We start from the raw sequence: 13,776 nt of genomic DNA, 5'->3' as shown, positions 1-13,776 counted from the left end.
GAGTACAGGCAGTATTGAGTATCGCTGTGGCCCCGAATTCTGGCATCCCATTAAATAATGTGACTGCTGTAAAATCTTGCTACTCACTAAAATTGTAAATGGATGCACTGAATGGGCTAAATTATTTTTAATGGTGTAATTATCTGACCTCATCATACTCTACTGCCTAGTCAGATCCCTGGGGTGAAGCTGGCTATTGCCATCAGTAAAATACATATAAAGACAAAATAAGCTTTTAGATCATTGCATTTCACTGCTAAAATAACCTGTTTTCCTCGGATATGAAGTTCGTATTGATATTGAAATCCTGTCCAAGGTTCACTTAAGTTTCCTCGAAAAATGCTTCACAAGACTGATCGTAAACAATGGCCCATTATACATACATGTGTCCATACATCTGCGTTGGAAATACCAAAGCATGGACTGTAATACAACCACCCTGGAGCTCAACAAGGGGCAACTTGAAAGGTAGAGCCAGCCCCTTATTGGCACCTGTTCCATAACACCTATCTGGAGAGGAAGGAGAGGGTTCATATCCTACATTCATGTGTGACCTTTCCGTTTTCAATGAGGCGTGTGATAACTCCTTGCAGTACGACTTCGTTCCTGGTATTAGGACCTTTAAGGTATTTTGCGCGGGTTACAGCGCGCCACAGGTAGGAGAGCATCGTGGGGAGCAGAGGAGGTTGTGATTGTCAATTTTATTTGCTCTTTATTTACCCGAGCAGTCAGTTTTATCCAAAGTGACTTTCAGCTGGTAGCTTAACCCACTTAAAGAGTCGCTTATGTCCTGAAGATGCTTTGGTTGGATAGGTCATCCCCTTTTGCGTAGCTGAAAACCTCCAACCTTGTAAATATCAGCCTTGTATTTTTGTGGCAGCACCTGCTGGCTGAGTCAACGTGCTGCCGCTATGGAGACGGTCTGAACGCCCAGCTGCTTGTGGTTACATAATGGGGGACGGGATTGTGGGCCTGTTGCTGCTCACAGTGTAGACCGTGGCTAGTCAGAGCTCCTGCAATAGAGTTTCAGTTACACGCAGGTGGAATAAACAACCCACATCAAAGGCAAATCGTGGCTCTCATTCCCTGGCGGCCTTCAATCACACCTCACGATGCTTGGCTCTATGTGCCAGTTCTAAGTGTGCTCCGGTAATATATTTCCTTCTTTTGAGCCAAAGAGTTTGAGCAGTTAACCTCTCTAGTATAAATACGACAGATGTTTAACAGGTTCTCTTGTTGTTGTACCGGTAAACATTTTACGCTTACTGGTCTCTACATCCGTTGGAGGCCAAATGATCCGTGGCTGTGATTTAGATACTCTGTAAACGCTCTTGTCACTGTTTTATACTTTTCTAATTATTAATTATCAGTCTCTTTTATCAATAGTCCATCCATCCATCCATCTTCTGTCCCACTTGTCCTAAAAGGGTCGCGGTGGCAGCAGGGAGAGCAGAGAGGCCCAGCCGCCCCTGTCCCCCGCAACTTCCTCCAGCTCAACCTGGGGGATCCCCAGCCGTTCCCAGGCCAACCGTGAGATATAATCCCTCCAGCGGGTCCTGGGCCGACCTCGGGGCCTCGTCCCAGTTGGCCGTGCCCGATGTACCTCCAAAGGGAGGCACCCACGGGGCATCCTTATCAGATGCCCGAACCACCTCAACTGGCTCCTCTCAACGTGAAGGAGTAGCGGCTCTACTCTGAGTTCCTCCCGGATGTCCGATCTCCTCACCCTGTCACGGAGAGTGAGTCCCAGCACCCTGCGGAGAAAACTCATTTCGGCCGCTTGTATCCGCGATCTTATTCTTTCGGTCATCACCCGGAGTTGATGACCATAGGTGAGGGTAGGTACGTAGATCGACCGGTAAATGGAGAGCTTCGCCTTATGGCTCAGCTCCCCCTTCACCACTACGGTCCGGTACAGCGACAGCATTACTGCTGCCGCTGCTCCCAGTCTGTGGCCGATCTCACACTCCCTTCTTCCCTCACTCGTGAACAAGACCCCAAGATATTTGAACTCCTCCACCTGGGGCAAAAACTCTCCCCTTAACCTGGAGGGGGCCATACCACCCTTTTCCGTGAGAGAACCATGGACTCAGACTTTGAGGTGCTGATCCTCATCCCCACCAGTTTCGCAACGAAAACTGGGATGAGGATGCATCAATAGTATCACTGTTAAATAAAAAGAATGCTCTCCTCCCTCCATCTGTCCCACATTAACGTAGTAAGAATCATATAATCAGAATCAATACGGTCACCGGTCAGAGTTAATCTGTGTTTTGGCTCCCATTTGGATACATTTCTTATCATAGTTTATGTTATATTCCAGCCTTGGCAAACTTGGCAGTTTTTACTTCTCCTTGTTACATTTTTTAAAATTTCTCCGATGGTTTTCTTGTCCCAAAATGTGCAACATGCTAGTTGTTTTATTTTCGGGTTGCCACACAGCCCATCTTGTACAAGTGAAGGTCTAGTTTAGTCAAGTGTAGTCAGTAACCCATGGCTTACATCTGTAATACTTTTCCCAGATTCTGTTATTTTAAAAAGTAAAATCATTATTCCTCTTGAATCCTAGACTAAAAAAGCACTATGTACAGTAAAATTTATATAAAGGCAATATTCATCAAAGTCCACCAGCCTTTATTATGTAATGTGAACAATTCTCCGTCTCTCTGCTCCCTGCAGTTGAAACATATCCTCTTTGTTTTTTTTTTCCTTTTTTCTCCATTTTCATCTCTCTATTTGATCTCCTCTATCTGTATTCATCCTTTTCATCTCTTTTGTTTCGCCCAGCTAATATGCCCCACTGTCTTCAGTAAACAGCCTGTGTAGAACTGAATGTCTGCATGCACAACACCGCTGCACTGGAGTAGTGTGTTTGCTAAGCCTGTGTATGTCGTGTGTAACTTGTATTTTTGGAAGGGGAGGCAGTGCCATTTGTTCCCCTGGAGTGCCAGATTGTTGTAATAGGAGGCCTCCTTAACAGCTTAAGGTCTCCCCTTCCTGTTATACACACACACACACACACACACACACACAGATTTCCCACTTACCACCTTCCTGTCTCACAGTGTTTAAAGCATGAGTAACTGATTCCTCACACCCGACCGTAATGGGATCTGTGTTGTGGTGGCGAGTGACAGGTGACTTCCCTACGGCTGCACAACCGCCACCCCCCCGACGATAATGTCGGCCTTCTGGCACCAATATTTATTTCACTTGTTCCTGAGACCCTTATACAAACAGCACCTTTTTCTAAACAGCCTGTGGGGATTGTACCCGTAGGTATGAATGGACAGTCACTATAGTTCGGTTAAGTATCTCAAGCACCGTGTTCTATGTCAGGGTCCCTCTTGGGCAATACATTAATCCGTCTTTTAACAACTAGGCCACCTGCTGGCCACAGGTTTCTGTCTGAGGCATCCCCTGCAATCTCTGAAAATGCATGTGTTCCCCCCCCCTACTACTGCTCCATGTGTGAACAACAAGCACTTTTATGGGGAAGGTTATCCTCGCCAGGTTTTCGGGTGCACAAAGTGTGGCTGATACATTTGAAGAACAGCTGTGTAGTTATGTAATAATTTCCCAAGCAGAAAAACTGCAAATGGGCTTTTACTCATTTTTTCACACACCCAGTCACAGTCTAGAAATCCTTTGCTCTGTAATGTGTCTTTAATAACAATATATTTCAGTAAACATATTTCAGTGTTTTAAGAAACATAAAGCTATAGAAAAACAATTATTCAGTTACAGTAGTAACCATAACCTACTGTTTATGACAAGTTCTTAATGATTCTGTATGTACGATCTTGGGTAAAATAATCATACAGTTGTACTAAATGCGTTCCAAAGGTCATAACATTTTAATTTTTTAAAATGTTTTAGCACCTACTGAACAATTAGGACTGGTAGTTGAGCAGAAAGCACCGATGCCTCGCAGTGTCTGGACTGTCGGGGCGTAGGTTTGAATCCAGCTCAGTTCGTTTGTCAAGTTTGCATGCTCTCCCCATGTTTGCATGGATTACCTCTGGGTGCTCCAGTTTCCTCCCACAGTCCAAAGACATGTGTTTCAGGTGCACTGGTCACTCTAAAGGGCCTGCAGTGTATGTGTGTCTGTGAGTGTGTGTGTGTTACATTGCTTTGCTCTATAAATGGGTGAATCGTTGCACGTGGTTTAATATACTATACTATAGTATATGTCTGGCATTGAAAGTCACCTTGAAAAAAGGTGTCAGATGAATTCTAGTTATTAATCACTGTACAGCATCTGCTATATTAATAAATGCAAAGGGAACGAAACACATGCGAGGTATTCTGAATCCTTAAGTTCACGACACCCGCTGGGGATTGGACCCAGAGAGCCGAAGTAGCTCTGGACCGACTCGGATCAGAGCGCTCTGGGGCTCGGGGAGGCCTGCGCTCCTCGTCCTGTCCTCGTCGGCCAACACAACACAAGTGCCGTGCGTGTTGCCTGGGAGGAGGGCCGGGAGGAGATGAATGTGCGGAGCAGCCGGCTCCCGCTCCGCACGCTCCGCGATCCAGGCCGGCTTTTCCTGCGGTTCCTGTCGAGAGAGAAAGGAGTGTGGAGGCAGGGAGAGGGAGGGAGCCAAGCCTTGCATTAATTCTGTGTTTCTGCATAACTGGCCTCCTGTGTTTTCTAAGCTGCTGGGCCTCTCTCTCTCTCTCTCTCTCTCTCTCTCTCTCCCTCTCCCTCTCTTTCTCCTTGGCTCTTCCTCGCTCTCCCACAGTGTAGGCACCTCATACCGGCATCCTGAGCTTTGCTCTCTCTCTCTTCAGCCCTTTTTCCTCACACGGAGCAGGAACGTGGATCCCGTTTAAACAGCGCAAAGCTGAAAAAGATCATGACAAAATACAAAGGAGAGCTCGCGCGCCAACGAGCGCCTCCTCTGTCCCGCTGGGCTCCCGGTGTAGAAAAGTTGGTTTCAAAATGCAGTGCTGGCTCACAAAAAACCTGCTAGTGTTCTATCTGATGTTTAAAAATGATCCGTTACTTATTCAGCACTTAGAAAGACCTTACTGTTTTCTTTAAAAACCTAAAAAAAGTGCACTTGAGCCTCATTGTCTTTTAAATGGATTTCATATACAGTCATTCTCGGCATTAAAGTGTCACATAAATGAAAAAATAATAGTAGTAATAATAATATGAGCAGTTACCTGCGCATAAAGGGTGCATGTTAAGTCAATTTCTTGCACAAAGACATTTGTGGAAAAGATATTTAAATTGAGGCCTGGAGAGTGCCTTTTTTTCTCCCAAGTATATTTGGCCATTAGAGGAATCCGAGATGGTGGCGCTCATTTAGAAACACCTAACAAATAAGAACAAACACTACACTGTGTTCAAGTAACTGTAAATATAAAGTAACGAACTTTGAGACGTACAATAAATACCACATAATTAATGCGGTTATTTGCCGAGATGCGTATGAGCATATTCAGCTCATACAGAAGTGCAACAGCGGGAGAACTCAATATAAAAACGTGTAAGTGGTGACACTTTATTGTGCCTTGTCGTTTGGGTCCGTATCTCTCCGTATCGCTTCCCGCGAGGGAGGGCTTGGGCCACGTGACGGCCCAGGTGCGACGGTTCTGCGATGATCCTGCTCGCTGTTGTTCTGGTCCAGGAGCCGTAGAAGGAAGCTCGAGGAAATGGAAAGAGGCGCACGGGGGACACCGAGGCGGCGCAGCATGCCTTGCTACTGCACTCGGGCCAGGCCTGTTATTGCTAGCTCCTTTCTGCGGGCTTATTATGGAGTCGCCCGAGCGCTCCCCCCCCCCGCTGTTGGCACCTGCGCTCAACTCTGGACAGGTCACACGAGGCTCGGAGCGGTGCCCAGAGCATTCGGCGTGACAGCGTCTGGGCAGCTTCCGAGCGGGAGGAGGTAATGCGGAGCGGCGTCCTCGGCAGGGACTCACCTGTAGAGCGCACTAAGTGAGCACGATTGCGTGGACGTAATGATGCCACTTTGGCATGATATGGGTGACATTTGTGCCCCAGGCCTCTGCCAAGCAATCGCAGGTCCACTCTCTTTATCTAAAGTGATGCTGCTGCACTGGAGCTCAAGTCCCAGGAGCGAGAAGCACACATTCCTCCAGCAGACAAGCCCCAGAGTCCTCCTCACGTACTGTTTTATTTATCTCAAATCGAAAAAGTGAGCTTTTACAAACTGTTTTCTGCTGATTCTGAATGAAATGTCCTCGGTGACCGATCCACCGAAACATTCTGTAAGCTGTGAACGCTAGTGTTGCTGGGGGCAAGCAAAGCACCGGCAGGCACATCCACAGCACATTCTTTAAAAATACCGTGGTATCATTTCCACGACCGTTTATGGAAAGTCAGCTGCTTCCGGAGCGCCGGACCATCAACACGTGTCGCTGATCTACAGCAGCGTGGAGTTTTGTGTTAAACTTAAGCAAAGTTGCACTGAATGGTGAGGCAGGGGCAGGAGCTCGGGTGCGATGAAGCGTCAGGATTAAGGAGGGAGAGGGCCAGATAGATGCCAAATGAACACTTTACTGCCAAGAGGCCATCGGCAGCTTCGTGTCTTTCATTGCTGCTTTAATGCAACACATGTGAATGCGCTCTTCAGAAGTCCCCCGTCACCCCCCCAGTACTACCCCCTTCGAACCTTGTAAACCTCTTGTCCACTAATCTGCTTCAGGCAACGTGGGACAAAAGCCCCTGAGCCCAGAAGCTCTATCCGTGGTACCCCCCCCCCCCCCCCCACCCCCACTGCAAAGCAAGGCCCCAGGTTTGTTCTCACACATATCTGGTGGGAGGTGTGAGAATTTCCTAGCAGGGGGTTTCGTGGGGTCCCCCTGAAGTGTGCCGCCCTGTTGTGGGGACATGTTCTCGCACAGCTGGATCCTGGGCGGAACTGATCACAGCAGTCCATAAATCTTCATCCATTTCCATATATGCCCTTTAGCAGTGTACTTCATTCCTGCTATTTCCAAACCTCTTTCTGTCACATCTTATATCATTTACTGTTTTCACAGCTGGATTTTACTCAGAAGAACCGGGTTGAGTTTCCCTAATGGGATTTTTGGTAACCGACAGATCACCTGCCATACTGTGTTTTCTGCCTAGACCCCCACCTTCATCCAAACCACACATACCACGTACACAAACTTCCTCTATGTGTTGCTATTCTGTTTTTCAGTTTGAACATCGCCTCCATGCACCTCTTGCTGGATCTGCGCAGCAGAAGGACGTAGAAACATGCAGAGGATGCAAACAGCAAAAAACATCTCCTCCATCAGCGCCCTGGTTGCAGGTTTGGATGCGGCTGTTGATAGACTGATCTGTGCAGGCCCGCGTGGCTGGGCGAGTTCTCTCATTGACATGGGCCAGGAAAACAGAACAGACGGTAACCTTCCGTGTCGAATTTCACCTCCTGTTTTTCGAGTATAACATAGCATTACATAAAGATTGTGGCTGTGTTTAAAACTCACCAGCCTTTAGATGTGGTCTGAGTTCCAGGCAACAGGTGGCATAGTGGTTAGAGCTGCACTTGAAGGACCCCAGGGAAGCGAGGCTTTGTAGCTGCTGTCACTGTACATTACATACATTTACATTAAATTTATTTATTTTGCAGATGCTTTTCTCCAAAGCGACTTCCAATGAGCTCTATGTAGCATTATCAGCCCACACACCCTATTCACCAGGGTGACCTACACTGCTACATACACTACTTACAATGGCTCATTCATCCATACATCAGTGTAACGCACTCTTTCTGTTACTCACACACGCTAGGGATGAACCTAAACGGCATCTCTTCAGACTGCGGGAGGAAACCCACGCAGACACAGGGAGAACATGCAAACTCCACACAGATTGAGCAGGGTTTGAACCCACATCCTCTCATACCACCCAGGCACTCTGACACAGCAGTGCTACTCAATGTGCCACCCTGCCTTCTTCTGAGATGTGTGGTCGTGTATAAATAGTTTAGATTTGTATCAGGGGACCAGTGTGGAGGGGGCTAGTACAGGAAAACCTAGGCCATATCTCCAAAGTGTGTTCATGTGTGTTTCCTCTTCTGCTCACCTGCAGGCTTCTATGGCCCTAGAAAGAAGGACAGTTGGCTCTGAACCGCTGATGGTTATGCAAGATGGTAATGACAAAGAGGCAGGACCAATGTTACCAGGTCTTACTTGGATTTGTACCTTTTCACAGCTTATATACCTATTCATTTGCATCAGCAAGGCCAGCATTACACAGGATATAGGGGAAATTTTCATGATTTCATTGTATACTGCTGGTGCATGTTTCAACATGTGATAAAAGTCCTTAACCGTAAGTAAATATAAACTATGACTTTTACGGTACAACTTCCAACTGCACATAAATTTTTAAGTAACTTTGGATGAAAAAGTGTTGAGTAGCTAAAAACATGATACTAATAATAATGGAGCATAAACCTGTAAGGTTTGAGGAAAAGGTCCATAGGCGTAGCTAATGCTGTTGCTCTTTATTTATATTTAGTAGCTTCGTATGAACCATCCGAAACCGACCTCAAACGCTTTTCCTCTCCTTTCTCTTTCTTTCAGTTCTTCTTTAGAAATAGATATTTATCCTTCCTTGTGAATGGATGACTGAAACCCCAGCCATGTTTTTAACTTAGTTGAATCATAAATATATTCTCCATATGCAAGGAGTCTATTGTGTAATTCAAATGAATTCAGTTGTATTGAAACAGAAAACAAGCAGTTATTTTACTGAAAACCTGGTTGGCTGAGTGCAGTATGTTGCAGGGTTAAGACCCTTCACCTTCCCAGCTTCAGTAATTATTCAGATTTGAAACAGATAAACAGATGAATAGATAGATATATTCATACATGCATAGGTAGATGAACAAGGCACATGCTAAACAGCAAAAAAAAAAAAACCTCTCACTCCTTTACATGCATATTCATGCAGTTATTTTTCAATTATAATGTTTTTACAGGTGCTGACAAAATCATGTAAATGCTTTTGAATCTTACAGTACTGCTATACATTTATTTATTGACCTGATGCTTTTCTCCAAAGCAACTTACAGTGATTTACCCATTTTTACAGCAGGATAATTTTTACTGTATCTATTCAGGGTAAGTACCTTTGATCAAGGAGACAACAGCAGGAGGTGAGAGGTTGAACCTGGGTCTGTCAAATGCGAGGCTGCATTTCTATGGCCTCCTGATGCTTCGAAGTTCTGCTCTTTCTGATTTGTTTTTCTTCTTGTTCGGTTGCGATTGATTACGCTGCTTATGTCTCCCAGGTGAAGAAGAACCTCGGACCAACTCAAGAGGAGTGAACGCAGGCAAACACCTCCTCTGATTTGTGCCCCGAGATCCCCTTGCTTCTTCTCGCTTCCATTGGACTGTGTACCACACTTGGAGGAGAGCTTTATGTGCCCCATCGCACCCACGGCTATCTCATCCCCTGGAGGCTTACGGACAGTTCTGTGTTTTCTTGGGCTCGTCTCCACAGATGGCTAGAGTGGCATGGTTCACCGCACGCCATTGTTGTGGGGAAACTGATATGTCCCACGCCTTCAAGCTCTGTCCTCCGAGAGGGAAACCCAGCCGAGTCGGCACACGGTGCGTCATTTCTGCCGTGCCCGTCGGCACAGGAACAAGGCACTCGGTGACCCCACGAGAGGGCGTGTCCCTCTGGAAAGACATGGAGCAAATCTCCTTTATGTGCATCCCCTTGGCTTCTCACCATCACACAGGTAAATTTGAACACCTCCGATGCTCTGTAGCTTCGATAGGCTTCCAGTCTCTCTCAGTTTTATGAGTGGAATATAATGACCGTCTGAATGAAGAGAGATGGACAACAGAAACGGTTAATCCAAGACCAGATTAACTGCAGCCCCCCCCCCCCCCCAAAGAATAAAAAATTTATCAGTTTAATTTACCACAACTCATGTCTGAGTTCCCAGTACGATGGGGCTGTTACTACCAAGGGCACCTCCCCATGTGGAGCTACTCACACAAATTCTCTTTTAAGAACGCTTTCTTTTCTCACCTTTTGTCCACTTCTTAGTCTTTCTTTCTTCTGCTCACCACTAAAGACATAAGTGTTTTCTCTGCATGTTCATGCATGTGGCTGTTAGTGTGTTTCACGCGCAAGCTGTCACACTCTTGCCGGCGTGTGTCCCGAAGCAAGCGGGGCCCCGAGCGGATTGCACTCCGCCGGACCCATTCGGGGCTCCGGAGCCTGGAGCCCGACCCGTGTCCGCAGATACATGGAGCAATATTTCCATGCAGAAAGTTTATCGGTCACACTGTTGCAAAAGCCCCTGCCCAGTTCCTGGCGGGAAATCCCATTGCACTATGACTAAGTCTCCTAGTAATTAAACATGTCCCTTTCAAGATTTCAAAGTAAAGATTATTCAACAAGTAATGTTCTCCTGCTGCTGCTATTGTCTTTATATTGTGTATATTACTGAAAAGGTGGGTGGAGCTGTTGTTTTAAGGCAATTTTTGCCTTTTTATTTGAATACTTGGATAATTAAGCACTATAAGATGCTATTAGATCCTTTATTAAATTCCCATATTGTATTCTCCAAGAGATGTAAACGATCGTCCGACAGTTTGTGTTGAGTCTGAGCTGTGTTCTGCTCCTGATTTTGATCCAGTTTCGCAATGTTGACGTATCGTGTCGTCCTGTAGATGTGAGGAACGGAAGCACAGTGACAAAAGAGAGCAGAATCTAATATGGAAGTCAGAAGAGGGACAACACTTTTTCCAGAGAATCAGACGCATGCCGTGTTAAAGTTTTTCTCCAACCAGTAGCTACAATTTGGAGCATTGCAGCCAAAGGCATATCTCTTATAATATAATAATATAATGATTCTTTATTAATCCCCGTGGGGAAATCACTGTGCATTCTAAGTGTGGCAGAAGTATCTCCAGTAGATGTTGCTGAATTTGTTGTTCATGCGTAGTGTGGCCGCTGATCAAGCCCAAACAGCCTCTCCTTCCATCTGAATATACAAGCGCTGCATGAAAACAAACAGTCGATTGAAGCTGCCAGCACGCCTGGATTATCTATGCATTATGTACTTCTTTGAAATTATAATTACACCCCTAGTTATTTTCAAAGAAAACCTGTCCAGCCCAGCATTTTACATTTTTGGTGGCATGGCATGATTAATGATTCAGGATTAATAAACATTGCTGTGATGATATGTACCATTTTCTACAAAATATGTATGTAACAAATATTCTAATTTTATTTTAGGTAGGAATGGGAAGTAGCTGTTAAAATTTCAGTTTAAGAGTTGTTCAGTCACTCATCTTTACTCATTTAATTGCTAATGAGGAACATTGGTAATTAAGGTGTGATGCTGATATTGCACTGAGCTTTATTTGATGCAGCGCTGGGTTTTTTCTGTTCATTTTTTTTAAAGAATGTGTAACATTTACAGGGATTTATGCCTCAAGTCGGTTTGCATTATACTGTGGTTCTGTCTTCACGAGTTCTCTGCTCTCTCCATGTGTTCAGCCATGCTTTCAGTTTTATATTCCATTATGATGCGGCTTATATGCAGCGAGCGTTATTACAGCGTGCCGTTTGCTGGGGCAATAATCTCCTGGAGTCTTGTTTCTTCTCCTTTAGCAATAACGTCTGAGATCAAACAGTACATTAGAAAGCAAAAAAACGAAAGAAACCTCTGGATGACTGCAGCAGAAGCTTTTATGACAAAACAAACAAAAATAGAAGTAGAAAATGTTTTTAAGGTTTTTCCTATTATTTTATCCATCCTGTGCCTTTAAATGACATGTTTTCACATTTTAAGGTTAAAAAAAAATACGATGTAAAGTCTGAACATAACCACTGTAAATGCACGATGGATTGCTCCATTACTACTTGTTTGCTAAACTTTGATCAGTGTCCATGGTGTGGACTGTCTCAGTTATTACTAACCTTTATTTAGCTGACCTCTTTGCCCAAAGTGACTAACAGTATTAGATAATCAAATTTACAACGATTTACCCATTTGTAGGGCAGGACTTTCTTACAGTATCCGTTCAAAACAGAAACCTTTGCAGTACAAGGTGATGGATTTAGTCACTATACTACCTCTCTCAGTTGTGATTTAATGTCATTAATTCACCAAACCTTTCTGTTGTTTAAATTTGTAGGTCATTCTTGATAACCATGTCTGCGAAAGTGCAAATAAACACTTGAACATTGATATATTCAGAATGCATCTAATAAACAAGAGATTTTAGCCTTGAAACCATTTTAGCTCCAAAATGCTCCCAGTGGAAAAATCCTTGTCCAATTTTAAAGAAAATTCCTTTACAGTTATGTGACATATTTACGGAAATTTGCGTCAACTACCTGTACTTTACCTTAAAGCATATAGTTAAAAAAACACCGGTGCTGCAGACAGCTCTGTGATTCTTTTCTTGCATCATCCAAAACAGAAGCTTCCCAAGAACTTCACACACTATCTTCCACATATAGGCAGCAAGTTTGCACAAGTATTGTGAAAATGTTGGGATCATTTGGAAGTAGTCTATGGCTTTTTGGATAAGGCTTTGGTCTGGCTGCCGTGGAAACTGTGGTGTAATAATGTCCCCGGCAAAGGTTATGTGTCACAGCCAATGTACGGAGTGGGAGGCCCAAGGTTAGCGCTCGGAAATCACTGTCACATGACTGTCAGCCACCTGACCCCCTGTGGACCTACCGCAAGCGAGGTAAAAGGGTTCAAGGCAAACTTTACAAATATCTTTTTTTTTTTTTTCTTTCCTGAAAACTTTAGATGCCATTTCTCAATGTTTTCAGTTCTATTTACTTGATAACAATATGCTGTATCCCATCCTGGCTCATATTTTTGAACTTGTAAAGGCAGAATACAAAGTATGTGAATCGTAAGTATTAAAATGCCATATTTATAGTCTATAACATGTTTGCTTAGGTGTTAAAGTGAAGAAGTTATTTTAGAAATATATTTCTACAGGATCAACAATGTGAGTGTAACTAAACTTCAGGGGATTGAAGTAGCAATAATGAGGTGATATTGATTTTTTTCTGTTAAAAAAACAAAAGTGCTCCCGTAAACAGTTGCATTTTCCTTTTAGCTGGAAAGCAATTTTTCATATGCAGTTCTGTATGGGTGTCGATGGGGAACGTGTCCCCCCAGTAGAGAATATTTGTATTTCCCTTGAGTAATATTAATATTTTTTGGTTTTCCTATTTGTTGACAAGTTGCTATGCCCCTCCTTAAGCAGGTTATTCTTCACGTGAGGAACAGTTGTTCGGGCCCAAGTAGTCCAATTGTCTACTCTGTATTATTCATATATATATATATATATATATATACACACACACACACACACACACACACACACACACAAGCAAAATTGTTGCTGGAAAAGATACTAAAACGTGCTATAGGATGGAGGGAAACAACTCAACAGCTTTTTCTATCTCCATTAGAGTGGCAGAAAAGGGGGGTGTAGTCGTATGGTAAAGTAGAAACGTGGAATAGCTGTAAATGAAAATTATTATTTTATTACACTCTAAGCGAAGAGAGTAAAAAGGGGCCTGAATTAATAATAAAAAGAGGCACGAGGGACTGTTATTCTCCTGACAGCGCGCTGTAGCGGCTCCCCGCTCCCCCTCCCCCTCCCCCGCGCGCTGCACTGTACAGCCGTGTCTTTTCCACCCTCCCTCGGCGGCCACGCGTGTACACACGGTGCACAGCTACACTAAGGGGGGGATCCCCTTCCTTTTCCCCGCATTCGGCAAGGTCGGTT

The sequence above is a fragment of the Scleropages formosus genome, chromosome 8 (assembly GCF_900964775.1).
Source record: "Scleropages formosus chromosome 8, fSclFor1.1, whole genome shotgun sequence".
In the NCBI taxonomy this organism is placed as follows: Eukaryota; Metazoa; Chordata; class Actinopteri; order Osteoglossiformes; family Osteoglossidae; genus Scleropages; species Scleropages formosus.
Note: the sequence above shows the minus strand (reverse complement) of the source record.